General features: G+C 32.8%; 1 protein-coding gene across 5 annotated transcripts in view; it reads left to right on the top strand.

The window, feature by feature from the left end:
- Window positions 1-16,964, top strand: part of EPHA5 (EPH receptor A5) — a 321,883-nt gene that overhangs the window by 38,195 nt on the left and 266,724 nt on the right. The window lies entirely within an intron of this gene.

The following is a 16,964-nucleotide window of genomic DNA, read 5'->3' as shown; positions in this document are numbered from 1 at the left end:
CAATATTATTCCCACCTGTTTCATATTGGGTACTCATGTTTTCCTTTTCCCCATTACGTATATGGAGATTTCTGGGTCTCTATCTAGAGGTTCTCTGTGAAATGATTTACTCCATGTAAAATCTGGACCTAAAATCCTTCTTCTTCTGAAAAAAAATTCTCTGCTCTCATTGATATTTACTCCAGTTTCCATATGTGACTGTAATGATTTTTTTTTTTACTTTCATCTTCCCATTCATTAATGAAGATGTTAAACAAAACAGCTTTGCGGAGGTCCCCAGGGGCCAAACACCAGGTATTTTCCTAGTGGTTTGATTGCTGTTTATCATGATGTTTTTTTAACCATTCTTCAGCTGTTTTCAATTCATATGACTGCTCCCATGCAAGTCAATTTGAATTAATTTTGCAAGCAAAATGCTTTATGGTTCTGAGTAGATAATCTCCCTCTCCCACAGAGAAAATATATACTGTAATCATCCAGCATTCCTGTTGATTATTTCCATTAAAGGCAGCACAGGGAGAGAGAATGCTCAAGACTCCTCTGGCGTTTGAAGTTTTTTGAGGCTTTTGCTATTCATTGCCTTGTTCTCTCTCCCTCTCTCTCTCACTCTTTTATTTTTCTTTTATGCCACTCACTGTTTGCACTAATGCAGAATATGATGGTCCATACTGCTCAGCCTGGAATCTCTGTCCTCTGGAGCCTGGGACTGGTATCTTTGTGATCTTATATACCAACACACTTCCCCCAAATGAACTGACTTCTCTCTTTGTAACTCCCCAAAAGATTCATATAAATTTCTACCTCTAATGTTTTGCACGGATTGCTTGAAATACTCCACCTTCCACCCTCCATATAACCCATCTTAATACTAATCATTTTTTTCCATTACCGCCTGGAAGGGTGACCACTTCCTAGGCTGAATCAAAATCCAGCACTTCCTGTGTATTGAACACACTAAAGATTAGATATTTATAGTGTTACCAGTGTTTATGTATGACTACTGAAAGCTTCTCCAGTGTAAAGACCTTTATGTTGTTATCTCTAGCACATTGCTCTATGCCTCAAATATAAATTCACACTAATCGCATCTGCCACTGATTGATACATAACTAGGCATCTGAATCTGTCGGAAGTGGTGGTTGTTTAGATGCAAAAGGCTATACATTTTTGGCTAAAATAGAATAGTAAAAAGATACACCAAAGTTTGGATTTAGGGGTTCTTATTTATTTGGTGTCATGTAAGCTTGAACCAAGAATACTTTATTTTTATTATACAATTAAGTTTACCAAAAGACTATTATGTGCCAAATAGTGAGATTACATTGATATACAGGACTCACTTCCTCTCCTCAGATAATCAGATAAGTTTGAATAATGTCTCCTAGAGTTGTGAAACATACAGTCTGCACAAACATACACACAACTCTGGGCCCCGCTCTCTATTGAGTTCAATCCAAATTACTAATTTGTATACATATTTGCCTCCATAAAGACATTATGGTTAACATGGAGACTTTGAGGGCTCCCCTGGTGGCACAGTGGTTGAGAGTTTGCCTGCCGATATAGAGGACATGGGTTTGTGCCCCGGTCCGGGAAGATCCCACATGCCGCGGAGCGGCTGGGCCCATGAGCCATGGCCACTGAGCCTGCACGTCCGGAGCCTGTGCTCCTCAACGGGAGAAACCACAACAGTGAGAGGCCCATGTACCGCAAAAAAAACACACCAAAAAAAAAAAAAAAAAGCATAGAGACTTTGAAATCAGCTAATCTAGATTCAGAATCTAACCCCACACCTTACTACCTAATGTGTAACAAGTTAATCACTCTGTGTCTCATTTCCGCATTTATAAATTATGTATAATACTACCTACTGCACAATGTTCTTATGCCTATTAGAATGAGGTAATGATGCAATGTTTAGCACGATGCCTGTTTAACTCACAGAACCCAATATCAATTGAGTTCTTGAAAAAAATGAAACCAAGGGATTGGACAACCTTTCATGATCTGATGTTCACCTCTCTCTGGTTCCTACCTTTGACTAGTCATTTCTTTGTTATTTTCTCAGCAAACCAGATTTCTTTGCTTCAGTTTCACATGGCTTTCACTCAATTCCAGATTTGATTGCCTGTATTTAAAAGACCAGCTCAGGCTGACTGGGGATGTTCCAAATTCCACATAGAAAGATTTCCACTTGGTTCTGCTGACCATCACTTATTCAAATATACCCAGCCGGATTGAGGAAGGAGGGTAAAATCATACAGTATAAGTATAGCTCTAGCTGTTGGTGACCATCTCTGCTATAAGGAGAGCAGCTTAAAAAAAAAAAAAAAGTTGGTGTCATCTCAGTTAGTGTCTCTTGGGAATTCTGATAAGGAAGCATTTCCCTAAGTATAAAGTTGTTTTCTCATATAAAATTTATTTAGTTATAAAAATAATTACTAATGTGAAATGTTTATTCCAGAAATTTGCAGTGAAATTAGTTGTTTCAGTACATAATTTCCATCATGTTTCTAAAGCCTGATTTCTACAGTGTGTATGAATTTTACCCAGCATTCAATAATTTTATTTGAGTGGTCTCTTTGATTTATTTAAATTCTATTTGATAATCATATTTAATTGGTCTATTTGACTTATTTAAAATCTTACTATTATATGTCCCACTATTCTTATATTTTAGACTTCATTGTAATCAGTGATTCTACATCTTTTGATTATCATCATTCTGTTCTGTAAGACAAATATCCATGTGCCTCCATGCTTCTTTGCGTATTTTGGTATACATCTAGTTATTATGAGTAAGAAGACTAACAGTATCCTATAAGCTCATTGTTTCCTTAGAGGCCAAGAAAATCACCCTTGTGTTTGCTGACCTGGTCCTGAAAGTCCCTATGCATCATAAGCCAAGTCGCTTGTTTAGAAGCAAGTTATAGATACAAAAATATAGAAACAAAGGAGTAAGGCTTATATAGTAAAGACTCAACAGTCTTTACTGTTGAGTAATAGTTTTTACAATCTTTAAGATAAATTAATGCTTTTCTTGATTGCCTTATGTGATTTCAACACTTCCAAAATGTTACTGTGAATATTTAATACCATATGTTATGAATCTGAACTTATTCAGAATATACCTTCCAATTTAGCTTTATTTCTTAACATTCAATCTAGGACATATATAATAGAAATCGTGTGCATATGCTTCATGAATCCTTCATGTATTCCACTCCACATTATATACATCCAGACAGGACAGCTGCCAAAGCTGTTGGAGAAGTTTCATTTTAAACAGAGTTTTGTATAGTTGGGCATGCATGAACTTTTAGTTGATTATAACATGCAAATATGTAATAAGCCGAAGAATCACGGGCTGTGCTGTGATTACAAATTATTTAAATAATGGAGGATTATTCACTTTGTGTCACAAATAGTTCCAGTCTTCACAGTTAAAGGCATAACGATGAGTATAATCCTGAGAGATAAAGTCACTTCATTAAACAAGCTTCTCTGGTTTACTGTTTGCTTTATTTTGATGCCAGGTTGAATAATGGGATTTTTAAAGGTAATTTAACAATGAAAGTATATTGCATTTATATCATCTTATAATTTTGCAATACTTCTACATTTGTAAAATATATAGATTGAGGTTATTATGATAAAAGTAGCGTATAATTTCAATGCTAATGTCAGGAAAATTAAAATGGTTCCAAAAAGTAATATTAGCATGTCATTAATCTGGAAAGTGGAAGGTAGCTATAATGTCATCAGATGTTGATAGTGTTTCCTAGCTAGCCAATCACCAGTAATTTTCATGGTAGCTTTATTCATTAGTGCACTGAAATTTATTCCTGACATGTACTTATAATATATGTTGTGTTGTTCTTTGAAAGTAGAAATGAGCATGAAGTTACAATATCATATACGCAGTCAGTAAAAGATTGAAATTAAGATTCTCTTATGTACCATCTTTGCAATGTTTGTGTCTTCCTCAAATTCATATGTTGAAATCATGATGCAATGGTATTAGGAGGTGGGACCTTCAAGAGGTAAAATCAAGAGAGTATAACCCTTAAGATGGGTTGAGTACCCTTATAGGAGGCAGGGGAAGTTTGCTTCCTCTCTTTTTCTCTCTCAGCCACATGAGGATACAGCAAGAAAGTGCCCATCTACAAGCCAGGAAGCAGAATCTCATCAGACAGTAGGTCTGCTGGTGCCTTGAACTTGTATTTCACAGCCTCCAGAACTGTGCGACATAAATATTTGTTGTTTAAACCACCTAGTCTGTAGTATTTGTTAAAGCAGACTGAACTAAGACAGGTGCCAATTTCTATTTTTCTAAAGGAGTAATAAGGTATAATGTGGTCAGCCACAGAAAAGGCAATGAAAATATGGGAGATCTCTCTCTCCTGCTCAAACTACACATCCCATAAAATGAATATGTATTTAGTAAACAATGCAGACTTTTAGGATGCAGATAATGTAAGGAGGGCTAAGACTCCTCAACTGAGGCTTCATGTTTCCCAAATTGATGTTTTACTTTAGTAGAGTAGTAGATTTAATAGATTGTCTGAAACAGGAAATTCACGTGTTAAGCCAGAGGGGTTCTATACTCAAGTAAGTTTCAAAAATATTAAATGAAGTAGAATTAGCATATTTCTCTACTTATTGCATTATACTAAGCCTTTGTAGATTAATGACCATGCAGGTCTCCCAAATAATTTGATCAAGAAATATTTTACCCACTATATGTATGAACATCTTCATGAAGAATGTTCAGTGGAACATAGTTTAGGAAACATTTTTTTCAAAGAACTTGTTTTCTTTTTAAAACATCTGGATGCAGTGATAACAGAGAAATAAGAATAAAGAAATATATGTTTTCCCTTTGTCATAATGACATATGGAACAGTGCCTAAGAATCACTTTCTTACACATGCCTGGAAATTTTGTCTAAGGCACCATAATAGCAACTAGCTAGTCTGTCACTGGAAATTACCACCATATTAGTTTCTAATATGTGGCTTATTATAGGATTATTAGGCTTATTGTACATTCTTATTGCAGAGACTAGGTGACTTAGATATGCAAGCTATGGTTGGAGAGGATTTCAGATCTACTTTTTCCAAGGGTCAATGAGAGAAATTCCCTTTTCATTTACATAAATGAGAAACAATTTATTTAGCTCATAAATAAATAATTTATTAGCTCTAGTTACACATCTATATAATATCATCTGTTGCTACATGGTAGGATAGAGAATGAAGCCATGTAAAATCCCACAGAAAGTTATATTGAATGAATGTCTTCTAAAAAAATAGTGTAACTTTTCCCTTAATCTGAGCATCACACATGCACAAGTGGATTTTCTAAATAACATTTTGATTTGAGATTATATGAATTTGCATATAACTTTGAAATCATGCTTTTGAACTTAATTTCTTGAATAGTTTATTTGTTCATCATTTCCTCCAACAAATATTTATCCATCAAACTATGTGCTTAGAATTATACTAGACACTCAGGATGCAAAGATGCAAGTTATTCATTGACTTTTTTAAAAAACAAGTGGTAGGGCTGGAGATTATATCATTATACAATTAAATACATAAAGAAGTTCAAGTCTTGTAATAGTTTTTAACAATGAAATTTAAACTCCAAATACAGATGTGTAACATTAAATATTCTATCAAAATAATGAAGTAGCTAATAGCAATGCTGTCTGTGGACTCTGGTGATCAATTTGTATATTCAATGATATGTTAGGCTTCTACTGCGATACTTATAAAACCTCAGAAGTTCAAAAGTATTTTTCATTATTGCAATAAATTCATGTTTTATTTCTCCATTGCCAGTGACAAATTTGTGTCAAGCCATGTTTTACATAATGCCTCTTTTCAAAATGTAAATTGTCACTCAAAGTGTGACATATTTATGTGATATTCAGTTAACGTTTATTGAAATACTTTCTTTAAATAAATATTAAAACAACTGCTAACAAACCCACATACTGGATTCTGGATGTTGTCTGTGTAATTGGTGATGCCAAAATCAGATTTACTTATTTTTAACTATAAATTGAATCAGCTATTATATTGTGGACAATTTCTTATCATGTAGCTACAACCACGGAGACAAGCAGATTTTTAAATTTAGCTCATTTTTGCAATGGCCTCCTTCTGTGAATTAGGTCAAGTAGATCAATTACTAAATCTTTCTAGAGATGAGAATATTGACATACCTCATAGGAGAACTGGGAGAGAAATATAAGCACTGTTTAAATGCTTGATATCTTAATATTCTCAATGTCATAGCTGGTATCACTTGATGACTGGAGGAGATTAGTTTCCTCCTGTGTTACATAGTATGTGATTGCCTCTGCACATGACAAGAGGTGCATATGGAACGTATGAAAATTCTTCATAGATGTGTGCTTTCTATACACATGTAAAAAGGCAAGCAATCATCTTATATATTGTGTTTGATAAATTGGCAGTTTCAGAAAAAATAGATCACAGGCACAATAATTCTCTTTACACAGCTTTTTCTTCTATTATCTATTATTACATTTAATAGATTTCCCTCTATAACAGAGATCTGTGTCTTTCTTTTACATTCAGTAATTTATGTAGGAGATCACATAAGAGAAATCTTAATAGAGCTGAATATCATAAGGGAAAATCTTTTCTTAGTTATCTAAATCTGAAATATGTTTACTGCTGTAGTTAATAAAAACAATCATGTGCAATAAACACTGAACTCCAAGGTGGTCATTTCATCTATATCAATGACTTTTTTTTACAGCAGTTGTTTTTATTTACTTATTTTATTTATTTATTTTTGTTTTACAGTAGGTCCTTGTTGGTTATCTATTTTAAATATAACAGTGTGTACATGTCAATTCCAAACTCCCAATCTAACCCTCTCCCCTCTTCTCCCCTGGTGACCATAGTTCATTCTCTAAGTCTGTGAGTCTGTTTCTGTTTTGTAAATAAGTTCATTTATATCACTTTTTTAGATTCTGCATATAAGCAATATCATATCATATTTGTCTTTCTCTGTCTGACTTACTTCACTTAGTATGATAATCTCCACGTCCATCCATGTTGTTGAAAATGGCATTATATCATTCTTTTTAAAGGGCTGAGTAATATTCCATTGTGTATATGTACCACATCTTCTTTATTCATTCATCTGTTGATGGACATTTAGGTTGCTTCCATGTTTTGCTGTTGTAAACAGTGCTGCAATGAACATTGGGTGCATCCTTTTGAACCATGTCTTTTTTTTTTCAGCAGGTGCTTTTAAATGTCTGTCTATTAAATTTGTTCCTGTTTCACAGATGAAATTATTTTCAATAATCTGTGTCCTTAAAAACATCTGCTTTCAAATTTATTAGAATATTATGAGACAGATAACAATGAGGTTTATCTTGTTATGATTTTAAAAGGAAATGCACTGTTTAGTAGCAATAAATGAAAGTTCTTGCCCCCATCTACAATCAGTTACCCCATCTACTACTCCAATGGGTAGGAAACATACTCTGCAGTGAATCTGTGAATCATTAATCTGAAAGGCATTGAATAATGATACATAAACCTAAAAGCATTCCATTTTCAGTTTTGGAATGTCACCAAAATTATTTTTGTATTTGAAATAATTCAATAAAATTTTTATCTTATAATTATTTTATCTCTTTCTATTTAAATTTTCCTGAAGTATAACAATTATTTCCACTTTACTTTTACCTGTATTTTCATAAATCTCTATAGGTTATTTGGCTAAATTCTGTTTTCCTAGTTTCTGATCTGATCACAGTTGGTAATAGTGAAATGTGAGGTTAGCTGTTAGATCATAGATTTTACTTTAATTTTTTGTCCATTAGTCATTAATTACCGATGGTGCAAATATATGCAATTTTAGCATTTTCTAAAGTTTTACTTTGAATTTAGCAATTTTGTCAAATAAAACCTTAAACTTTCATTGCTATTTATAATAGCTGCCATAGTGCTATCAAAGCATATGGTTGTTAAAACACATAGTTCATTTGTTTCTAAGAGCGAGATACTCTGTATCACAATCTTTAATGTGATTTCATTAAGAATTTTTGTTATATTGTTCTATGGCACTCATAATAATAGGTATGATCCTTTACATAACAAGGCAGAAACATACCTATCAGGAAGTCATGAAGCCACTGACCTCAAAGTCTTTCTTTTAATTGAAGTCTAGTTGATTTACAATATTATGTTAGTTTCAGGTATACAGCAAAGTGATTGTTATTTTTTTCAGACTATATTTCATTACAGGTTATTACAAGATATTGAATATAATTCCCTGTGCTATATAGTAAATCCTTGTTGCTCACCTATTTTATGTATAGTAGTTCGTATCTGTTAATCCCATACTCCTAATTTTTCCCTCCCTCGTTCTCCCTTTGGTAATCATAAGTTTGTTTTCTATGTTTGTGAGTCTGTTTCTGTTTTGTATATAGATTCATTTGTATTATTTTTACATTCCACATATAAGTGATATCATATACTATTTGAATTTCTCTGTCTGACTTACTTCACTCAGAATAATATTCTCTAGGTCCATCCATGTTCTTGCACATGGTAATATTTCATTCATTTTATGGCTGAGTAGTATTCCATTGTGTGTATATATATATATATATATATATATACTATGTGTATATATATTCCATTGTATGTATATATATTCCATTGTGTGTATATATACACACACACACACACACACACACACAACATATTTTCTTAAGCCAGTCGTCTGTTGATGGGCACTTGGGTTGTTTCCATGTCTTGACTATTGAAGATAGTGCTGCTATGAACATTGAGGTACATGTATGTTTTCGAATTAGAGTTTTCATTTTTTTCTGGATAGATACCCAGGAGTGGGGTTGCTGGATCATTTGGTAGTTCTGTGTTTAATTTTTTGGGGGAACTGTTTTCCATGGTGGCTGCACCAATTTACATTACCAAAAACAGTGTAGGAGGGTTCCCTTTTCTCCATACCCTCTCCAGCTTTTATTATTTATAGACTTTTTGATGATAGCCATTCCGACTGGTATGAGGTGATACTTCATTGTGGTTTTGATTTGCATTTCTCTAATAATTAGAGATGTAAAGCATCTTTTCATGTGCCTTTTGGCCATCTATATGTCTTTGCAAAAATGCCTACTTAGGTTTTCTGCCCATTTTTTGATTAGATTGTTTGCTTTTTTGCTATTGAGTTGTATGAGCTGTTTGTAGATTTTGGTCATTAACCTTCTTTGTCACATTGTTTGCAAATATTTTCTCCCATTCCATAGGTTGTCTTTTCATTTTATTGATGGTTTCCTTTGCTGTGCAAAAGCTTTTAAGTTTGATTAATGTCCATTTATTTATTTTACTGACCTCAGAGTTTTTATGCCTTAGTCTCCATGGAGTGGCTATTCTGAATATACCTAGATTTTGACTTCCAAAATCTTAGAGCCTCCTGCCTCATATAGCTATTTTGGAAGACTATAAGACAGACTTAATATTTCCTTTCTAGCACTTATCACAAACTTGACATTATATTATATTAATTATATTATATTATATCATATTAATTTTATGATTGTATGCCACCTATGATAGCATGTTAAATATAGGTATACTTTAAGAAACATGCAGTTGTCTTTATTGTTCACTGTTGAGTCTCCAGAGCATATGGTGATCAATGTAATTGTTGAATGAATGAATAAATAAATGAATGTGTGGTAGGAAGAGAAACATTTCCTCATTTATAAGAGTATGGATTTAGATCCTTGGGATTGTCGCAAAAGAGCTATGATCACCAGACCTCCTCAGTTATACCTTAAATGTGCTTCTCATAGAAAATATCATATATATTAATTACATATTACCTATGTTGATAGCTTTTTGTGAGACTTATGACCTAGGAGCCCAACCTCTTTTAATAAAAGCTTTTTATTATGGGATATTATTTCCAAGATTCAGATAGGTTAGTTACAAATAATATGGGAGTGCTACCTTTTCATAAGCTAAACTGCCTAAACCCATGTTATCCAAATCAGTTGCTAATAAATTGCCATAAAATGACTATATGCCCTTAAAATTAAATATTAATACACTATTTGTTTGCAGCCTTCCTGAGTTTCTACATGACATACCAGCCATTCTTCTCTTATTAATAATTGAAATTACATGAACTTGAAGTTCAAATACTGTGCACAGTTTACTTCAGATCATTTAAGATTTTAATTCAGTTTATTAATTTGTTAATTTCAGACATACCTATTCACTTAGCTCGTTCTGCCTTTTAAAATTATTATTGACAAGTTGATGTTTGAATTTGTTTTCCTAGGTAAACTTTTCAGGAAAAAGCCAAATAAAAGCTTGAAGTATTCATGATATATTTTAACATTTTATGTAATGTGAAACTGTTTAATATATACCATCTTAAAACTGGAATAACAACAAATATATAAGCAGTTATTATATGTACATTTTCTTTTTTGTTTTTAAATTATGTTCATTATAATATTTTTCTAAGAAATACCTTTTTGTTTAAATCATAAACTTCTCTGTCAACATTTTACTAATGTACTTTTGATTTTTCCAGTCTCTATGTCATTTCTTGTGCGCTTGGATATTTTTTAAAGAATAAATGAAGAAAGAATCCATATTTTTTCTTTCTTTCCTTTTTGAAAAAAAATTACTGACTGCAACATTAAAGAAAAAAATATGAATTGTTTTTCCAGGTGAAAAAAATCTCCTCTTTACCATTCATATTTAGTGTTGTAAGCAGATGCTCAATTGTCTACAAATTTCCCTGCGGAAGTACTCATATAAACTTGAAAGTTTTCATCTCTATATTTCTCAAGTGATTTTGTTTCACAAATTGAATTTGAGCCCATAAATACTTGTACTATTCTATGGGCAATAAAGTAATTGACTTCAGCTTTATTTCATACATAGAAAATTAATTGACTCATTTCTAGCAATATTGCTACATCATACTCATGAATTTTAAAGATGCTTTAAACAGCTCAAACACCTATTTGATGCAATCCTTTTTTCCACTAACATACTATTGAGGAAATGTAACAAGATTGTTAATTCAAATGATTTTTGCTGAAAGTTGATACATTTTGTCATATTTATTTTACTAAAAAACATAGCTATTAAAGAGATTGAATTTCTGAAACAGAAACTACTACTACATATTTCTTTCTTTTTAAACCATTTTGCCTTGTGGTTGTGCATAAAAACTGAGCTACTTCTCTTGGTCAATGGACTTGTGTGGTCTTGATCAAAAAGTCAGTAAACTGACCAAGGAAGGTTGGGTGCTAGAATTCTACAAGAAAGGCCCACAATTTTATCTTTTGAAACATAAATACCTAGTTCATTAGATAACGAAACATTTTCTCTTTTGTTGGTTAAAATGACCTCATGTGCCAGTATATTTTATGCATTAAAATTTTAACCCTTCAAAAGGAGCAAATGTTAATTAATAACAGGGACTTCCGATCTTAGACGTTAATTTGGCACTAATTAGTGTATCAATCTCTCTGGATCTCAGTTTACTCCTCTGCAAAATGATGTGGCTGTGTTCTGTATGATTATGTCACGCATATAGTGTGTAATGAGAAAATTAATCTTCTCAAATGTAGGTTGACTAGCTGTAGGTTGGACCTATTCTTCCTGTATTGTATTATAGTCTTGAGGTTTTCACACATTCCATGATTACCTTTGAATTACAATAAAATTTCTTTCAAAGCATTATGACCCAAGGTAAAATTTGGTCTTCTACTTAACTCTCACTGTTTAAGCATTTGGGCAGCCACTGGGCAAGCAGGTGGACTAGGCACTCATAATTGTGTTCAACATGCACTGGTCTTAATAATACAGTATGTCTTTCTAATGAGGAATGGCCTCTAGTGGACAGTAACACATCAAAGGTAGTAAGAGCAAACAAAAAAGTCCACCCCAACTATAATAGGATTCCTCACTTTTTCTGCCATTAATCATGTTCCTAAGTCACTTATTCTTTAAGGATTTTTCTGGTTCATTTTCTCTCAGAGGAATTGCCCTGGATTGAATGTATTAGGTAATGGCAAACTTCTGCATGCACACACAGACAAATGAGCTCAATTGTACATGCAGCAGGGAGGAAAAACATAATGATTTTATGTAAACACAGCAAGTCTTATAAAGTATTATGGGGAAGAATATTCATAATAGTTTATCATGCACATGGGAAAAATGAGAAAATAAGCAATTCATTTAGGTTCTTATTTGAGTATATTTTACCTACTTTTAATCAAAATTAAAATTAGATGGCAAAATTGAAAAAAATGAAATACTGAAACTAAAAATCTGATATTAAAAATATTAATTACTATAAAAAACTGGACATTAATAGAAAGAAAAACAAAAGATCTTTGGTGTGTTTGAAGTTTCTGATTTTTTATATTGTATTTCATTTGATTCTTGCAAGATCAGGAAGCTTCCAGAAATTCTAGACTTTAGGTAAACATATGATGCAGTAGCAATTGGAATGTTTTGCTCACTAGTTAAAATGGGTAAAATGCCCAACTTTCGAATTTGAGCACATAGTCAAACTCTTTCCCAGGCAATTTCTAAGATCATGGAGAGGTACTACTGTTTTAAGAACAACAGTAATTAGTAATTTGAGGTCAGGATATCTTCAGTGAAGTTAGCAAACACACTACACACACACAAAGAAAATAAAAAATAAATGATATCTAACAATATTTTGAATAAAATGAGAAGCCTAGAATTAGTTTCTTTTGGAGCGTTTCAAAATGCATTATACAAATATTGTGATATTAAAGGATAATGGACAGTTATCCCTATATTCAAATAAGCATTTATGTGGTAAACAAGGTTTGTTACAAAGTTATGCTTTGGACACTTCAGAGTAAAGCTGGGAGCAGTTGATTCCTAGCTATATTGTAACATCGCTCTGCCAAAGAAAATCATTAAGATGGTCCTAATGTTGTTTGACTGGAATAGGGGAGAAGGTATAGTGCCACTAACTGATATGCTACATCCTGGGCTTTTAATTTGTATCGAATGTTGAAGAAGGCTAGTGAGTGAAAAATAAAAACTGATATGTTAAAACATTTCATGCTAAAAAATATCTAACATATCTAAACTAAGCTGTAAGTTATAACTGGGAAAACGTAATGCTAAAGAAAAAGAGTTCTATAGGTTAATATGCAAAACTAAACTAAAAATAATTGTATGATTGGAATAAGCAAATGTCTTAAAATAAATTTTCTAGAGGTTTTTTACTGAAGACTAATTTTCAAAAATATGAACTTATAAACTTTCCTTTATTTGAATATATAAAGTTCAGACAATTTATAAAATTTATTTTTCTTCAAACAAAAACAAAAGGCAAATCATATAGTCATTTATTTACCATGTTTGAATTATTTCAGATTTCATATTAACATATACCTCTGGACTTAGGAGGGATATGTATGTGTTTGATATTAATTCATTCATTATAAAATATTTACTGAGTGCTCTACTCTGTGTCCTGTGGTGTCAGACTCTGAGGTATATTAGAGAAAAAGAAAATTGTCTTTTCCTTCATATCCATGTTTAGAGTATTAAGTTATATATAGGGAAAGAGAGAGAGAAAAGAAAGAAAGAAAAGAAAGAAAGAAAGAAAGAAAGAAAGAAAGAAAGAAAGAAAGAAAGAAAGAAAGAAAGAAAGAAAGAAAGAAAGAAAGAAAGAAAGAAAGAAAGAAAGAAAGAAAGAAAGAAAGAAAGAAAGAAAGAGAGAAAGAAAGAGAGAAAGAAAGAAAGAAAGAAAAAGAAAGAGAAAGAAAAAGAAAAAGAAAGAAAGAAAGAAAAAGAAAGAAAGGATTATTATTCATGGTTACATCATGTCTGAAAAAAAAATGTGAATTTAGTATGAACAGAGTGGAGTAGCAATCAATGCAGTGAATCAAGGAATCCCACACGCAAACCCAGACTTCAAGGACAGAAACATGCTAATAAGAAGGTAGAGGTACAGACAGGCAGAGGGGATGCTCAGATGGTATCACGGTGGTATTTTGTGAGCTTGGGAAAATCTGGTCTTCGGTTTTCTCATTTCTAAAATGAACAATAGGACCAGGTCTTTTAAGGCCACTTCTGATGTTTTATACTGGATATTAGATGACTGGGATAGAGAGTTTCAGTTCTCACTCGAGATTATGGTAATCAGTATGCCAGTGGTTAAGTCTTCGTTTATACATCTAGATACTATAAGAGCTGGGACTAATTCTAGAGCTTCAGGCTGGTAATCTTTCCTCTGTACAAGACCAGTCAAGTATTTATATGCAGGGCTCTACTACAAAGTTTCTGACCACTGTACTTTAGCCTTAATAAATTAATCTCTGTATAGATGCATAATAATGAAAACAGAACTAGATAATAGGCACCCCCATAACTTGAAAGGTCAAAATTGACTCCGTTTGCTTGATGATTCTTTATGTGTATTTGGGGACACAATGTAAGGGGAGATTTTACTTTAGGCTGTGTCTCCTGAATCAGTGTTTTAAGTTGTGAAAGCAAAAGAAGTGATGTATAGGCTAGGGGATTGAAAATGAAATCAATGCTAACAAGAGGCAATAGGAGCTTGGGGCAAGAAACCTAACAGGGCAATGAGAGGCAGGCAGGGAGAAAATAGTTCTTAATGGCTTTGGGTAGGGTAAGTGGGTAACTCCATTATACACATATGGATATGAAAATAAGTCTTTTTTCTTTTGCACTTCTCTGATCAATGTGGCTGATTTGTGATGCCTGGCCAAGCATGGGATTAGAATGCAACTGACTTGGAGTTCTCAGTGGCCAGTGGGAAAAGGAGCAAGCCCAAGCATTTGAGAGAGAAATCAAACCAGCCCAAGCTGAGTGTGTAACCAGTTCTTTAATATTAAGGCAAAGAAATAGGAATGAGGAGGAATCAAACACAAAGAAAAAGGCTCAGAGGGTGGGTCTTGAGGAGTAGCCAGACCTGAAGAACAGAGCTACACCAACTATATTATGTTCAGTGACTATGCCTCCAAAAGGTCCAGGCACCTCGTTTGTAGTAGTCAGCAAATATTTTATTAAACCATGGGATCATAGGAATTCCAACAAAATTAAACTGAAAATATTGTGTTTTCTGTCTGTGCCCTTCATTAAATTACGGTAATCTCATTGACATGACATTTGCAAAAGCATCTAGGAATATACCTGCTGTGATCTTAAGTTCTTGATGAGTATTACTTTCTGTTCATCTCCTTGTTTCTTCTTCCTAAATAAGATATTTGCTGAGAACAGCAGGATGTCTCCTTTGTATTAAAAGGGAAGAAAACTTTGAAGAATTCAACGTTTTATTTCAGCTGGTCAATCTAAAATAAATGAAATATTTTTGCTTGTTTCTTAATGTATTTGTCTAAATAGGAGCAGATATTTATTGGAAATGTGTATATATTACCTTTCTGATTCTCTGAATGGCTTATAGCCATAATTATTTAAATTAAAGTCCTCCTATTCATGCATTAGAAATAGAAAATGTGAGCCTTCATTTATATTTTGGACACTTGAAGAGAAAAATAAATAAAATCCCACCATGGTAAATCCTAACATCAAAGAAAATTACAGTTTTTCCTCTTCTTAATTGAGAATATTCAGAGAAGTAATATGCCTATGCACATACTTTGAAATTATCACCCGAAGCAGTAACTATTAAGCTGTCTTGTCAAGTGCTGCTTGGCTTGCATTTTTAATAATATCTGTGGTACCTTGGACTTTGTACAAAGACTGTGAATTGCTTGCCTTATAATCTTGGAAGATGCTTCTATTCCAATTCCTTTTACTTGTCCAATTCCTTTGACTTGCTAGCAGGATCCTATTGGAATATGTGATGCAGAAATGAGTCTTCTATAAATGATTTAAGGCCAAGGATTTGAAATATGTTTCTATTTTAGATTTGAGGACTATTATAAAAGAAGAGAATCGAAAACAGAGATAACGTAGCATTTTGGTTTTCCTTTTTCAGAGAAGAGTTTTTTGATCCTCTTTTCCAATTTACTAATGCAAAGAAAATACATTTAATTAATCTTCTTACAGTAAGTTGATCATTTTTGTTGTTTTCATTTGGTTAGCTGAGGTGCTTGTTTCCATGAAATATTAATCATGACATTCATTAAGTGTTTATAATAAACATATTGATACCTGGATGGCTTCAGGAAGAAACTGTAAGTAGTTTAATGAGAGAGAAAGCTGGTTTAGAAAATCAGAGGCTAGGTACAATTTAGATAAATTTTGGGAGAGGACAAAAGTGAGATTAAATGAATGAACTAAGGTTTCATGTAACACCCTAATGTGAAAGTTGTTAGGTAAGATACAACCTTGATGTCTCTGTGATTTTAAGGAGCTCAGCATTTTTCCCTCATTAACACCTTTTACTTCTGTCTGTCTGATGGCAGCTAAAACTCTGAGAGGGGCCATCTGAGGTATATGATTTATGTGCATCCCTTGTGATGCCACATTTTCATATCTTTGTCATTTCAACAAAATCAAAAAATAATACTCCATTTAATTTCATGTCTAACTAAATGAGGTTCTGTGAAGTTAATACTTAATGTCTGAAATCACATTCTGCTTTTATTGAAAGCCACTGTGTATGGTTACATTGCTCTGTGTGTTTCAGGACAATTTTTAAAGATTTAAAACTATATGTAGTTTTATTCACACAGATTGTAGACAGGTTTTTAAAATTTCTTATTATAATAACCTTTATGAAGAAGAAAAATCTGGTTTTACACTGTTTAGAAAGTGGTGTGGTGCATTGACATTCTCAAAACCGTAGTATTTTACTAGGAAAGAGATAGGTTTAGATCTCTTCTTTGGCTGAATAGTATTTTGGAAGCTATATAAATCATACTTAATTTTTCT

This window comes from Phocoena sinus, chromosome 5 (assembly GCF_008692025.1).
Source record: "Phocoena sinus isolate mPhoSin1 chromosome 5, mPhoSin1.pri, whole genome shotgun sequence".
Lineage (NCBI taxonomy): Eukaryota > Metazoa > Chordata > Mammalia > Artiodactyla > Phocoenidae > Phocoena > Phocoena sinus.
Note: the sequence above shows the minus strand (reverse complement) of the source record. Positions and strands in the feature narration are given on the sequence as shown.